The sequence below is a fragment of the Anomaloglossus baeobatrachus genome, chromosome 10, assembly GCF_048569485.1.
Source record: "Anomaloglossus baeobatrachus isolate aAnoBae1 chromosome 10, aAnoBae1.hap1, whole genome shotgun sequence".
NCBI lineage: Eukaryota > Metazoa > Chordata > Amphibia > Anura > Aromobatidae > Anomaloglossus > Anomaloglossus baeobatrachus.
This window is the reverse complement of record NC_134362.1, coordinates 31,698,639-31,714,800: the sequence shown is the minus strand read 5'-3', so window position 1 is coordinate 31,714,800 and position 16,162 is coordinate 31,698,639. Positions and strand designations below refer to the sequence as shown.

The 16,162-nt window shown below is 44.2% G+C and overlaps 1 protein-coding gene across 2 annotated transcripts in view; it reads left to right on the top strand.

The window, feature by feature from the left end:
- The window catches only part of DHCR7 (7-dehydrocholesterol reductase), a 150,871-nt gene that overhangs the window by 79,290 nt on the left and 55,419 nt on the right, over positions 1 to 16,162 (top strand). The window contains exon 3 of one of the 2 annotated variants that reach the window (XM_075326631.1): positions 6,627 to 6,720. The exons of the other annotated variant lie outside the window; for it this stretch is intronic. The gene's annotated coding sequence lies outside the window, so the exon portion shown is untranslated. The remainder of the gene's footprint in view (positions 1 to 6,626; positions 6,721 to 16,162) is intronic. 2 annotated transcript variants of the gene reach the window in all.

Genomic DNA, 16,162 nt, shown 5'->3' with positions numbered 1-16,162 from the left:
TCCAGCAATGCACTGGTATTTGATTGACAGGTGCAACAGGGGCTGGAATATGTGGGTCGGGTCTTGCTATCTATTCCCGCCCCTGTCTGTTTGCCTGTGCCGGAATTAATGTCTATGACAGCGACATGGGAGGAAAGCCAGGCAAGTAAACAGGGGCGGGAATAGATAGCAAGACCCGACCCACATATTCCAGCCCCTGTTGCACCTATCAATCAAATAGCAGTGCATTGCTGGAACTTTACTTGCAGATATTTCTGTAATAAAACCTCCAATCTCAGAACTGAAGCAATGCTTACATTCAGCATCCCAGCGCCAGTATTGCACTGGCTTTACTTTATATATGAAACTCCTGATGGTTCTCTTTAAAGACCGATGGATCTCTATCACTGTGTCAGTTGGATTTGCCATGGATCAAGAAAGGAGGCATTATGTGGTTGGACCACCTATGATGTTCATTGCAAAGGGGCACAAATTGGGATGTTACCCATATGGTGATTGTGTGGCTTGTAGTAATATTGTTAGAGCCTCTACCTTTTGAAAGAAATAATTTAGGATCACTGACTACAATACGTGCAATACCACCTATTTTTTATATTATGTGTCCTGGGCATGTTCTAAAATCTATGTGGGTTTGACATTGTGTGCATTGCAATTTGATTACAGAAGACATCAGGGACACACTGGATGCTAGGGACATTGAAGATTGGCCCTATTTAAAACATCAAGGCATTTTAAGATCTTTTATGGCTGTGACCCCAAAGACTTCAATCTGAGCCGTATAGATAAATCCACTGTGGCATCAGAGGGGGGAACATGAATCAAATCTTAGCCCAGACTAATGTCAGTAGATTGTGAACCTAAGGCCATGTGCGCACGTTGCGTCCAGTACCTTGCAGAAATGAACGCATCCTCTGGCAGAATGTGTCAATGTCAAATTTGGTTTTGACCACAAAAACGCCGGAAATACGCATGCGTTTTTCTAGCGTTTTTGCCGCGTTTTGACCACGTTTTACATGCATATTCTGTGCTTAACGTCAGATGCGTTTTCAATACAAATACACAACTAAATAAAGTTTAAACATTCAAACACTATGAAAAAAATGTAAAAAAAAATGATTTAAAAAATCATGCTTTAAATCATACACAAAATAGCTCATTTTAAATTAAAGATTATTATGATTTAATATTTATGTATAAAATAACGTTAAATTATTGTTTGACTCTTTTTTTAAAGTCGGGCTGGATGTGAGGGCAAAAGGAAAGTCATGACCTCACTATAATGCCAAAAACGCATGCTTTGATTATGTCAAAAAAGCATGCATTTAGCATCAAAAAAGCATGTAAAACGCTAGGAATTTGATTTAGGATGCGTTTTGATATTTCTCATTGACTTCAATATTAGCAAAACGCTGCCAAAATGGCAAAAACAATTGACATGTTGCTTCTTCCAACGCAGAAATTTTGACAAATTTTTTACACCAAAAACGCAGCGTTTTTTTAAGCATAGTGTGCCAAGAAAGCCGTATTTCCTATACACTTTGCCTGGAAATCAAAACGCATGCAATTTTGCATTAAAACGCTGCAGCTCAAAACACTGCGGATGCGCATGAAAAAACGCAAAGTGCGCACATGGCCTAAGGCCGCTTTCCCACTGCATTTCTCTTCCTGTTCAGTGGTCCCGTCGGGGCTTCTGTCCAAACCCCCCTGCAAAACGTGTTTCAGACGCCGATGGGGCCATTGACTATAATGGTGCAGACAAAGTCACCGTGTGCTCTGTTGTGCACCATTTTCGGGCGTATACGCTTTCTGAAGGCGGACACACAGACATAGTAGACTGCGTCTGGGTGTCCGCCTCCAGTATTATTATTATTATTATTATTATTATTACTACAATAATAAAAGACAATAATAATATATTGTTTTTATTGTTCTATCATTATTAATACTACTACTATTAATAATGATAGAACAAAAAAAATAATATATTATTATCTTTTATTATTAATAATAATAATAATAATAATAATGATAATAATAGAATAATAAAACAACAATATATTATTTATTAATAATAATATAACAATATGATAATATGATAATAATAATGCTAATAATATTAATAATTAAGTAATTATAATAATAAAACAATAAAAACAATATATTATTAATAATAATAATCATCATCATCATCAGGTTACATTTTTCTGGCCTTTATATATGTAATGCTTCTGTAAAAACTTGAAGAAAAACAATCACACGTGTTAAAATTCACTTATACTCAGATGGTTTTTACCGTCATCGCCATCTAGTGGAAAAATGTGTGTATGGAAATGACTATAGCTGGAATTCTACATTAGGCTATGTGCACGCGCTGCAGATTTGGGGAAAACGTCAGATCTGCACCTTCTGGTAGAAAAATGTAACAAAAAAATGCATGCGTGTGTTTTTGTGCCATGCGTTTTACTTATTGTAGTCAATGGGTGAAAGGGCTAAAAAATCCAGGAAAAAACTCAGTAATTGACATGCTGCAGATTATTTTCTGCACCGACTCTGCAAGGAAAAAATAAGCAAGGTGCGCACAAAACTCAAGATTCTCATTGACTTTCCTGGCATAAAGAATGACTTGCAGATTAGGGCCACAATCTGCACCAAAAACGCACCGTGCGCACACAGCCTTGCAGAGATAAAGCATGAACGCAATATGAACATTATATCGATCTGGTTAATAATATGGCCATCTGCCAAGGCATTGTTATTTTCCTGAATATATTTGTCCACATTCATAAATTATATAACTTTGTCACCAAGTTATTGTAAAGAAAAAAAAAATTACAACATTTGTGCCAAATTCTCGAAATTTGGCAAATGTAAGTAAAAGGACTTGGTTATTGTTTTATATGTTGGGGGAATGGTTACTAAAACTGGAAAAGCTAAAAAAAAAAAAGTTTTATGTGTAAAGTACCCTTGGTGATTGCTTAGCTACAATTCTTTATATGGCACATATTTGGAGTAAATGAATAGATCACACTTACGTCTAAAATTGTTAGTGGCAAGGAAAATACACAAAATAGAGTAGTGTGATGCTTTATGAAGATTTAACGCACCCCACAATACTTTGCTCCATTACGAAAGACTAGAAGGTGGCCCGATTCTAACGCATCGGGTATTCTAGAATTTATTGTGTAGTTAATGTATGATTTCTGTTTTATATATATATATATATATATATATATATATATATATATATATATATATATATATATATATATATAGATGTTGTTGTGCGTAGTTGCCAGTGTTTGTGTAGGGCGCTGTAAATGTTCTGGGTGTTGTCTGGGTGGGGTGGGGGGGGGTTAGAGCGGTGTTGTATGTGTGTTGCGTTGTTTCTGGAGAGCTGTGTGTCTGCAGCGTTGTGTGTGTGGTGCTGTGTGTGTTGTGCGGTTTGTGTGAGTGTGTGTGTGTGTGTGTTTTGGGGGAGGTATGTTTTGTGCAGTGTGTTTGTGTTGGAGGAGTAGTCCTGGGGGGAGAGGAGTATAATAGGAGGAGTAGTCCTGGGGGGAGAGGAGTATAATAGGAGGAGTATTCCTGGGGAGAGAGGAGGATAATAAGAGGAATAGTCCTGGGGAGAGAGGAGGATAATAAGAGGAATAGTCCTGGGGAGAGAGGAGTATAATAAGAGGAGTAGTCCTGGGGAGAGAGGAGTATAATAGGAGGAGTAGTCCTGGAGGGAGAGGAGGATAATAGGATGAGTAGTCCTGGGGGGGAGGTGTATAATAGGAGGAGTAGTCCTGGAGGTGAGGAGTATAATAGGAGGAGTAGTCCTGGGGAGAGAGGAGTATAATAGGAGGAGTAGTCCTGGGGAGAGAGGAGTATAATAGGAGGAGTAGTCCTGTGGAGAGAGGAGTATAATAGGAGGAGTAGTCCTGGAGGGAGAGGAGGATAATAGGATGAGTAGTCCTGGGGGGGAGGTGTATAATAGGGGGAGTAGTCCTGGGGAGAGAGGAGTATAATAGGAGGAGTAGTCCTGGGGAGAGAGGAGTATAATAGGAGGAGTAGTCCTGTGGAGAGAGGAGTATAATAGGAGGAGTAGTCCTGGGGAGAGAGGAGTATAATAGGAGGAGTAGTCCTGGGGGAGAGGAGGATAATAGGAGGAGTAGTCCTGGAGGGAGAGGAGGATAATAGGATATGTAGTCCTGGGGGGAGGTGTCTAATAGGTGGAGTAGTCCTGGGGGGGAGGTGTGTAATAGGTGGAGTAGTCCTGAGGGGGAGAGAAGGATAATAGGAGTAGTAGTCCTGGGGGGAGAGGAGGATAATAGGAGGAGTAGTCCTGGGGGGAGAGGAGGATAATAGGAGGAGTAGTCCTGGGGGGAGAGGAGGATAATAGGAGGAGTAGTCCTGGGGGGAGAGGAGGATAATAGGAGTAGTAGTCCTGGGGGGAGAGGAGGATAAATAGGAGGAGTAGTCCTGGGGGGGAGGTGTATAGATGCCCAATGTGTGGGGGGGGGCGTGGCAGAGAGGGGCAAAGTGTGTGGGGGGCGTGGCCGAGCGGGCACAGTGTGTGGGGGGCGTGGCCGAGCGGGCACAGTGTGGGGGGCGTGACCAGGCAGAGCCGAGCGGCCAATGTGACGGTTGTCACGGTAATTACGTCATTTTGGAGCAAGACAAACAGACAGAATAAGGCAATTATATATATATATATATATATATATAAGGTTAAACAAGAAAGAGGATGAGCCACAGGAAATCTGAAGACATCAATGAGAAGCTTTACAGGTTGGGTGAAGACATAGAAATCATAATGTCACTATAAGATGACACATAATAGTCACAGTGACTTGTACTTCTTACTATCGGCGCTAGATGTCAGCCACAAGCTGCTTTTCATACACTTGCATTGCTGCTATAATACATGCAGTATGTGGTAATTGATAATGCAGTTTATGACATCTGCTCCAGCATCTTCTGTTTGCTTAACCTTGTATATCAGATGTTTGCAGATGACATTGAACTTTTGATCAAGGTTAGAAGAGCCAGTGCTCCCTTCCGTCACTATGTAAGTAGAATAAGCCCAATTTCAGACAAAAGTAATATGCAAAATTCCCTACATCCATTTCATGCACATAGGGAATTTATGATGCCGCCAATTTGGAACATCAGATCCATGGTCGGATCAGGACCGGCTGCACCCGTATGATGGTGTTCTGAAACTGACCTTAAGGCTATACTCACACACTGCATCTTTTATTGTGTTTTTAGTGCGTTTTTGAGGTCACAAATATGCACCAAAATGCATGCATTTCCTTCTTCCAGCAAAGCCTATGAGATTTCTAATTTGCTGTCCACACTGGGCATCTTTTTTTGGCTGCATCTTGGCTGCATTTTTGAAGATGCAGCGTGTCAATTCTTTTTGCATTTATTCAGTGTTTTTGGGCCCTTCCAGTCAATAGATTTGACTTAAAAAAAACACTTTGGTCAAAATGTTATAAAAATGCGGCAAAAACGTATGTTTTTTTTATACGTTTTTGCCATGGGTGTGTTTTTGGGGCCAAAAACGCTGCATCTTTGTGATTAGAAAAGATGCACTATGTGAACATAGCCTAAAAAGGTTGTCCACTACTATAAAAGGTTCATCTTAAAGAGAACCTGTCACTGGTGTTTCAGCATATAAGCTGCGGCCACCACCAGTGGGCTCTTATATACAGTATTCTAACATGCTGTATATAAGAGCCCAGGCCGCTGTAGAACATAAAAATCACTTTATAATACTTAGCTAAACAGTCGCTGCGGTGGAGTTGGGACATATGGGCGTCTCTGTTCTCCGATGCCGGCGCCTCCTCTTTCGGACATCCTTGTCATCCTTCTTCTGTTACCTGTGTTCATGACGCGTCCTACGTCATGCACACGCGCCGGCATTGAGGTCCTGCGCAGGCGCACTTTGATCTGCCCTGAGCAGGGCAGATCAAAGTATCGTAGTGCTCCTGCGCAGACCTCAATGCCGGCGAGTGTGGATGATGTAGGACGCGTCATGCACACAGGCTTCAGGAGGACGAAGATGGCAGAAAGAGGAGGCGCCGGCACCGGAGAACGAAGACACCCATATGACCACACTTCACCGCAGCGACCATTTAGGTAAGTATTATAAAGTTATTTTTACGTTCTACACAGCGGCCTGGGCTCTTATATACAGCATGTTAGAATGCTGTATATAAGAGCCCATTGGTGGTGGCCGCAGCTTATAGGCCCCAAATCTGGTGACAGGTTCCCTTTAAAGTGATCTTCTCAAATAGTAAGTTATTGCCTGTCTCAGATACCCATTGAACCAGAGAGACCCATCTTTAATATGGCAGAAATGCACGACCGACCTCCGCTCCCTTAATTGTCAGAGGACGTCCTCAAAATGGCAGAGAACTATAGTCGGCTTTTTCTGAAATTTGGGGTCCTATGGTCGGATCCCCAGTGGTCAGGAAGCTATCACCTATTCTATGCATGGGAGATAACTTATTGTTTTAGGAATAATCCTATAATGTGCACAGAGCATCTTTGGCATGAGTTACAACAGTGCCAAAAGAAATGAAGGAGGACTAAGAAAGTGGGTCAACTAATTGTCTTCATATTTTACTTTTAAGGATGAAAATCCAACAATGACATCACAAAGCTTAATCCTCATGGGCCGGTCACACCATTAGTGCAACTTGTGAAGCTGCATACATGGCCCCAAAGGTAAGGAGGCCGCTACTAACGCCAAAGCAGGATGAGCTTTTGGACGGAAAGGGTCCCATATATTGTTCGTGCATAGTGGCCTCGTCTGTCTATGTCTGCCACTGAATCCTCGTATAGTTTTAGTGCAGGGTTCCCCAGCTCCAGTCCTCAGGAGCCACCAACAGTGCATGTTTTCAGGCTTTCCTTAGGCCACTTTCCCACTGCGTTCCTCTGCCCATTCAGTGGTCCCGTCAGAGCTTCCATTCAAACCTCCCATTTACCATGCACCCGCGGGGAGTGCGCCATTTCCTGCTCCCATCAGCGATTCTGTGACGTGATCCAGGTCGCCGATGGCTTGTCATGCCAGCCGGCGTTTACTGGAGATCATCATTTCTTCTGCGCAGAGCAATGCCAATGCCCTGAGCTGTACAACACAAGCAACCAGATGATCGCAGCTTCAGTAGAGAAGAAAGAGTAAAAAAAGAAAGTTTTTAAAAATATTAAAAAAATAAAAAAGAACACTGAAGTTCTAATCACCCCTTTAAAAAAATCACATATTTGGTATCACTGAGTTCAGAAATATCAAAATAAATAAATAAAATAAATTAATCCAATCAGTAAACAGCATAATGAAAAATAATGCCAGAATTGTTTTTTTACAGCCGCAAAATGGAAAAAAAATGCAATAAAGGGCGATCAAAACATCTCATGTACCCAAAAATGGTATCAGTAAAAACATCAGCTTAGGACACAAAAAATTAAGCCATTACTTAGCCCCAGATCTTGAAAAATAAAAACATTACAGTTCTCAAAAAATGGCGCCAAAGTGACATTATTTTTTACAAACTTCTGATTTTTTTTCACTATATACAGTATATTGAAAGAAAACGTTACGTGTTTGGTTTCTACATTTTGTACTGACCTATAGAATCATAATACCAGGTCAGTTTTACCATATAGTGAACATGGTTAAAAAAAAAAATCAATAGTGGAATTGCACATTTTTTTACAATTTCACAGCACTTGGAATTTTGTTTCCCATTTTCCAGTACACTAAATGGCAAAATTAATGGTTTCATTCAAAAGTACAACTTGGCCCACAAAGAGCAAGAGCAATCCAATTAATTTCCAACAGCCGTACCTTTGAGCAGGCCTTAAAAACGCATTTCTTTAAACTAGCCTATCATCGATCTGATCTAATCTAGTCCCTTTCTGCCCTTCATAACAAAAACTGTACTTCCAATTCTTGCCCCCTGTATCTTCTGATTCCATTCCTCTCCATGTACTTTTTTACAATCTGTACCTGTATAAATTCTGGCTGGCAACCGGTCCACGCAGCTGGTTTTGAATCCCCTATTAAATCGATGGCTGGACCATATATGACAAGCGTTTCTCCCCCATCCACCTTTTGTACCTCCCTTATTTCCTTATAGACTGCAAACGTACAAGCAGGGCCCTCACTCCTCCTGGTATCTTAATTTTGTTAATTGTACAGTGCCTACAAGTAGTATTCAACCCCCTGCAGATTTAGCAGGTTTACACATTCGGAATTAACTTGGCATTGTGACATTTGGACTGTAGATCAGCCTGGAAGTGTGAAATGCAGCAAAAAAGAATGTTATTTCTTTTTTTTTTTTTTTAAATTGTGAAAAGTTTATTCAGAGGGTCATTTATTATTCAACCCCTCAAACCACCAGAATTCTGTTTGGTTCCCCTAAAGTATTAAGAAGTATTTCAGGCACAAAGAACAATGAGCTTCACATGTTTGGATTAATTATCTCTTTTTCCAGCCTTTTCTGACTAATTAAGACCCTCCCCAAACTTGTGAACAGCACTCATACTTGGTCAACATGGGAAAGACAAAGGAGCATTCCAAGGCCATCAGAGACAAGATCGTGGAGGGTCACAAGGCTGGCAAGGGGTACAAAACCCTTTCCAAGGAGTTGGGCCTACCTGTCTCCACTGTTGGGAGCATCATCCGGAAGTGGAAGGCTTATGGAACTACTGTTAGCCTTCCACGGCCTGGACAGCCTTTGAAAGTTTCCACCCGTGCCAAGGCCAGGCTTGTCCAAAGAGTCAAGGCTAAACCAAGGACAACAAGGAAGGATCTCCGGGAAGATCTCATGGCAGTGGGGACATTGGTTTCAGTCAATACCATAAGTAACGTACTCCACCGCAATGGTCTCCGTTCCAGACGAGCCCGTAAGGTACCTTTATTTTCAAAGCGTCATGTCAAGGCTCGTCTACAGTTAGCTCATGAACACTTGGAGGACTCTGAGACAGACTGGTTCAAGGTTCTCTGGTCTGATGAGACCAAGATCGAGATCTTTGGTGCCAACCACACACGTGACATTTGGAGACTGGATGGCACTGCATACGACCCCAAGAATACCATCCCTACAGTCAAGCATGGTGGTGGCAGCATCATGCTGTGGGGCTGTTTCTCAGCCAAGGGGCCTGGCCATCTGGTCCGCATCCATGGGAAGATGGATAGCACGGCCTACCTGGAGATTTTGGCCAAGAACCTCCGCTCCTCCATCAAGGATCTTAAGATGGGTCGTCATTTCATCTTCCAACAAGACAACGACCCAAAGCACACAGCCAAGAAAACCAAGGCCTGGTTCAAGAGGGAAAAAATCAAGGTGTTGCAGTGGCCTAGTCAGTCTCCTGACCTTAACTCAATTGAAAACTTGTGGAAGGAGCTCAAGATTAAAGTCCACATGAGACACCCAAAGAACCTAGATAACTTGGAGAAGATCTGCATGGAGGAGTGGGCCAAGATAACTCCAGAGACCTGTGCCGGCCTGATCAGGTCTTATAAAAGACGATTATTAGCTGTAATTGCAAACAAGGGTTATTCCACAAAATATTAAACCTAGGGGTTGAATAATAATTTACCCACACTTTTATGTTGAAAATTTATTAAAATTTAACTGAGCAACATAACTTGTTGGTTTGTAAGATTTATGCATCTGTTAACCCCTTCACGACCTTGGACGGATCTATCCGTCCAGGATCGTGTCCCGTTAAGCCCCGCCCCCTGCCGCGGGCAGGCGGCGTGGATCGGCACACATATCAGCTGTTTTCAACAGCTGACATGTGTGCCTGCTAGCCGCGGGTGGAATCGCTTCCACCCGCGGCCATTAACCCCTTAAATCTTGCTGCCAAAGTCTGGCAGCAAGATTTAAATGCGCGCGGCCATGTTTGTTACTTACCGCCGCCCCCACCGGAAGTCACGTGTGTTATCACGTGACTATCGGTGGTTGCCATCGTAGCACAGGGTCATGTGATGACGCCTGCTGCTATGATCTTTCACTTTCATTTTCCCTCGGCCGAGAGCAGAGGGAAAACCAAAGTGAGTGAATCTGCTGATTACAGCGGTATTGCTGTGATCAGCAGATAGCGATCAGCGATCGGATTGCTGATTGCTATAGCCCCCTAGGGGGACTAGTAAAATAAAAAAAAAAAGTAAAAAAAAAGTTTTAAAAAATAAAAAAAAACAAAAAACCTAAAAGTTCAAATCACCCCCCTTTCCCCCCATTGAAAATTAAAGGGTTAAAAAATAAATAAATATACACATATTTGGTATCGCCGCGTTCAGAAATGCCCGATCTATCAAAATATAAAATCAATTATTCTGATTGGTAAACGGCGTAGTGGCAAAAAAATTCCAAACGCCAAAATCACGTTTTTTGGTCGCCGCAAGTTTTGCGCAAAATGCAATAACAGGCGATCAAAACGTAGCATCTGCGCAAAAATGGTACCATTATAAACGTCAGCTCGAGACGCAAAAAATAAGCCATCACTGAGCCATAGATCCCAAAAAATAAGAACTCTACGTGTTTCGGAAAATGGCGCAAAACGTGCGCCACTTTTATTGGACAAACTTGTGAATTTTTTTTAACCCCTTAGATACAAGTAAACCTATACATGTTTGGTGTCTACAAACTCGCACCGACCTGAGGCATCACACCCACACATCAGTTTTACCATATAGTGAACACCGTGAATAAAATATCCCAAAAACTATTGTACGATCCCACTTTTTTTGCAATTTTTCCGCACTTGGAATTTTTTTGCCGTTTTCCAGTACACTATATGGTAAAACTTATGATTTCATTTAAAAGTACAACTCGTCCCGCAAAAAACAAGCCCTCATATGGCAAGATTGACGGAATAATAAAAAAGTTACGGCTCTTGGAAGAAAAGGAGCAAAAAACAAAAACGCAAAAACGGAAAGTGCCCGGGGGCTGAAGGGGTTAATAAATCCTGCTCTTGTTTGAAGTTTGCAGGCTCTAACTTATTTGCATCTTATCAAACCTGCTAAATCTGCAGGGGGTTGAATACTACTTGTAGGCACTGTATAGTCTCATATTGTCTGTACATGTCCCCTCTGAATTGTAAAGCGCTGCGGAATGTGTTGGCGCTATAGAAATAAACATTATTATTATTATTATTAATAATACAAAGATTGAGACACCTTCTCCGCTTTTTATCTGGTTTCAGGTGTGATTTTCATATTGCCCCACACCTGTTATTTGCCGCAGGTGAGCTTTAATGAGTATCACATGCCTGAAACAAAGTTGTTTACCTACAATTTTGGAAAGATGACTACAATTTTGGAGGTTTTTTGTCAAATAATGTCCAATTTGCCTTTTTTTTAATCTCAGTTTTTTGGGATTTTTTTTGTGTTCCAATACGCTCAAAGGAAATAAACTTGCGTATAACAAAATGTGTGTAAATGCAATACTTTTCTCAGAGAAATACTTCATTTTCAGGAACAATTTTAAAGTGTGACAGCACTTTTGGCCATGACTGTATGATTAACCTTGCTTAACCAGTCAGATTAACAGAATATATGATTGCTTATTAGGCCAGTCGCAGCAATGTCACTGATTATTAGTGTAATCACACTCCAATTATCATAAGTACTACCAATAAATTGTCATCAGGATAGATATATTAAAGACTGCACAGTGATTATTATAATAAAATAGATGTCAACTTAATCCTTTTCAGTTTTGGGCCCGTCTGACATATATTAGAACTATATATACATAAATGGAACCTGTGTTCTCCAAAAATGCTATTTGCCTTCAGCTATAGGGTTAATCTGTAGGTCAGTAGTGATTAAATCATGTCTGGAGCAGCAGCTACAGTGAAAAAAGGAAGTTTGATTCTCCCTGCAGCTCCTCCCTTGCAGCCATGAAGACGGAGCATGGAGCGCTTACAGTCACGGCTCATTTTACAGTGATTGTGGCTGTGATCACTCCAACCTGCACATTGATTGATAACCAGCTCTGCAATATGTATGCAGTTTATGTGTGTGTGCTGAGCGGGATGTCAGTTAATGTGCAGGAGGAGTGATTACATGTCCTCACTGTGTAATAAGTGGAGACTGTAACATCTCTCTGCACTGCTCTGGTGACTGAAAGCAAGTGGCTGCAGGGAGAATAAAACCTAATTTTCTCCCTGTGGCTGCAGCTCCAAGCCATCCAGGAATGATTTAAGTTCTGTTTACCTACAGATTGTATCGACAGGTAAATAGCATTTTTGGAGGTGTCAAGTTCTCTTTACAGACTTCCTTTGGGAAGCCCACTAAATGAATATTAACAATTGATTATAGTTACAATTGGTTTAAATAGACAAAAAACCCTGCAGGTTGCAGAGATCTGCACCTATTCAGATGAAATGCAATAGATAAAGAATTGTCTCCCTCCCTCTCTCTCCCACTCACCCTCTCTTCCACTATGCCTCCCTCTCTCTACCTCCCCCTCTCTCCCACTCACCCTCTCTCCCCCATCTCTCTACCTCCCCCTCTCTCCCACTCACCCACTCACCCTCCCTTTCTCTACCTCCCCCTCTCTCCCACCCACCCGCTCTCTCCTGTTAGGGCCAGGTGGACGGGCAGACCCAGGAGGTGGATCCACTGGGCCGAACTCCTTGATGATGATAAGGGGTCCGGTAGCTGGAGCACTACAGGTAGCAGGACAGTCCGTGCAACAGAGTAGAATGGTGAAGTCCCTGGGACCACGGAGTCACTGATGGTAGTCCGGGTGACGGAGCTCAGGTTCGCAAGCCGAGATGATGTCAGGCGGAGTCCGGAACCGTTGGAGCGAGATGACGGGTCACCGCAGGGATCAGAGATGGTACGGACTGTCAGGATGGCAGATAGACAGCGTTCGGGGTTCGGGATTCAGCAGGACCGGATGGCAAGGCAGGATCGGCTCTAGAAGAGAGAGAGGTGAGCATCTCACAGGAACACAAGGAGACCTGACTCCCAGCCTGGGAAACACGAAGAACAGGCCCCGCCCACCTGGACACCAAACCCCTCCATACCCTGTACCTGCGTGCCTCACTTCCTGTCAGTGGACGCTGGCCCTTTAAGAAAGGGTCAATGACCGCGCGCGCGCCCTAATGCGCATGCGCGCGGCCCGGGTGCCAGAAGCCAGAGCAGGAAGCGGTGAGGAGGAAGCAGCAGAGCCGAGCTGGGGCTGAGAAGCCGACGGGCGCCGGGAGCGGGGACCAGGACGCCTGGGAAGCGCAGGCAATGGAGGCTGGAGAGCGGGGAACGGCGGAGACCGGACCGAAGAACCGGGGAGCGAGGCAGGGGTGCCGGGGAGCGTGGCAGGTGAGCCGGGGAGCAGAGCAGGGGACCCGGGGAGCGTGACATCCCCCCATCTCTCTACTTCCCCCTCTCTCCCACTCACCCTCTCTCCCTCCCTCTCTCTCTCCCTCTCTCCCTCCCTCTCTCTCTCCCTCTCTCCCACTTCCCCTCTCTTCCACTCTCCCTCCCTCTCTCTCCCACTCACCCTCTCTTCCACTATGCCTCCCTCTCTCTACCTCCCCCTCTCTCCCACTCACCCTCTCTCCCTCTCTCTACCTCTCCTCTCTCCCACTCACCCTCTCTCCCACTCTCTCTCCCTCTCTCCCACTCACCCTCTCTTCCACTATGCCTCCCTCTCTCTACCTCCCCCTCTCTCCCACTCACCCTCTCTCCCTCCCTCTCTCTACCTCACCCTCTCTCCCACTCTCCCTCCCTCTCTCTCCCACTCACCCTCTCTTCCACTATGCCTCCCTCTCTTTACCTCCCCCTCTCTCCCACTCTCCCTCTCTCCCCCCATCTCTCTACCTCCCCCTCTCTCCCACTCACCCTCTCTTCCACTCTCCCTCCCTCTCTCTACCTCCCCCTCTCTCCCACTCACCCTCTCTTCCACTCACCCTCTCTCCCACTCTCCCTCCCTCTCTCTACCTCCCCCTCTCTCCCACTCACCCTCTCTTCCACTTTGCTGCTCTCCTCCTCTCCCTCTGTGCCACTCTCCCTCTCTAGCTCTTTCCCTATCTCCATATCTCTCCCCCACTCTCTCTCTCATCACTGAAATCATATTAGGGGTACGCTCAAACAAGAATATGAATCGAACAAGTGCAATGCGAGAAAATCTTAATTTGTTAGTCAATAAGGCAGAGCAGTTGGTCAGCTTTTTTCTCATCCAGATTCTGTATGCGAGAAAAGTCACAACATGCTGCAATTTGCTGCCAAAAACATCCAAGACTCGCCAATACAAGTCATCTGTCTAGATTTTGGCGGTTGGTGACTGTTCACATTGAGTCATCAGGCCTTGTCCACAGGCTATTTACTTCATGCAGCATTTGCTTGGACCTGTCGCGCCCACAGCCATGACTCAGTCATGGGTACGGGATTGAAATAGACCAGGTGAGTACTGCTAAGAGCAGTTCTACTATTCATATGTGAGGCCGTATGGCACATTTTATAAAATATTTTAGTGTAGGACTGCCTCAAATGAGATTTGCCGTGACGTGGCGAGGCAGCTCAAGAAATTGCAATTTTTTGCCAAAAATCTCAATTTTTATAATAAGTACAGTTTGGAATGTTTAGTGGTGAAGTGCACATTTAGTGCTGGCTTTTTGTTTTTTCTTCAAGTCAATGTATGTGCAAGACAAAAACGGACGTCACACGGACACACGGACCATCCTAGTGACGTACGTTTTTATGGATACATTACTATTATGTAGCACAAAACACTGTAAATGGTCCTGTAAATGACTAATAGCTGCTGAGAATGAAACGTATTGCACGCTGACAGCACCCTGAGAGCACACGGATGACAAGTGAGAAAAAATTGTCCTACTCTCCTGGATGAGAATGGGACCATTTTTTCATACGTTCGTGTGATTCCAGCCTAACTGATACATAAGCTGGTTAAAGGGAACTTGTCACCAGATTTGGTGACTATAAGCTGCGGCCACCACCAGTGGGCTCTTATATACAGCATTCTAACATGCTGTATGTAAGAGCCCAGGCCGCTGTGTAGAACGTAAAAATGACTTTATAATACTTATTAAACGGTCGGTTCAGTGCAGATGGGCATCTCCGTTCTCCGGGTGTGGCGCCTCCTCTTTCGGCCATCTTCAACCTCCTTCTTCTGAAGCCGGGGTGCATGACGCGTCCTACATTATTCACACCCGCCGGCATTAAGGTCCTGCGTAGGAGCACTATAAGGGATACTTTGCACACTACGACATCGCAAGCCGATGCTTGTGATGCCAAGCGCGATAGTACCCGCCCCCGATGCAGCTGCGATATCTTGTGATAGCTTACGTAGCGAACATTATCGCTACGGCAGCTTCACATGCACTTACCTGCCCTGCGACGTCGCTCTGGCCGGCGACCCGCCTCCTTCCTAAGGGGGCGGGTCGTGCGGCGTCACAGCAACGTCACACGGCAGGCGGCCAATAGAAGCGGAGGGGCGGAGATGAGCGGGACGTAAACATCCCGCCCACCTCCTTCTTTCCGCATTGCCGGTGGACGCAGGTAAGGATATGTTCCTTGCTCCTGCGGCTTCACACACAGCGATGTGTGCTGCCACAGGAACGAGGAACAACATCGTAACATCGGTCCTTCCAAAATTATGGAAATGACCGACGCTACACCGATGATACGATTTCGACGCTTTTGCGATTTACAAACTCCGATATCAACAGCGACGCCGGATGTGCGTCACTTTAGATTTGACCCCACCGACATCGCACCAGCGATGTCGTAATGTGCAAAGTACCCCTAATACTTTGATCTGCCCTGCTCAGGGCAGATCAAAGTGCGCCTGCGCAGGACCTCAATGCCGGTGCGTGTGCATGACTTTGGATCGCGCCATGCACCCCGGCTTCTATATAATAGATTTAGATATACTGCAAAATGAAGTGAGTATAATTACATCTATTACTAGATCGGCTTGAAGTTATTCCAGTGGCGTGGTGTACATTTTTTGTAGGGTACATACCATCTCTTTGAGTCAGCTATCAAGTGGAGGACATTTTTCTGCACCTACAATTCTTTAGGCCATGTGCGCACTAGAAAATGACTTTTTCTTAAGGAAACAACCGCAACAAAACCGCAACAAAATCCACATGCGGTTTTGCCACGGTTTGGTGCGGATTTGCCGCG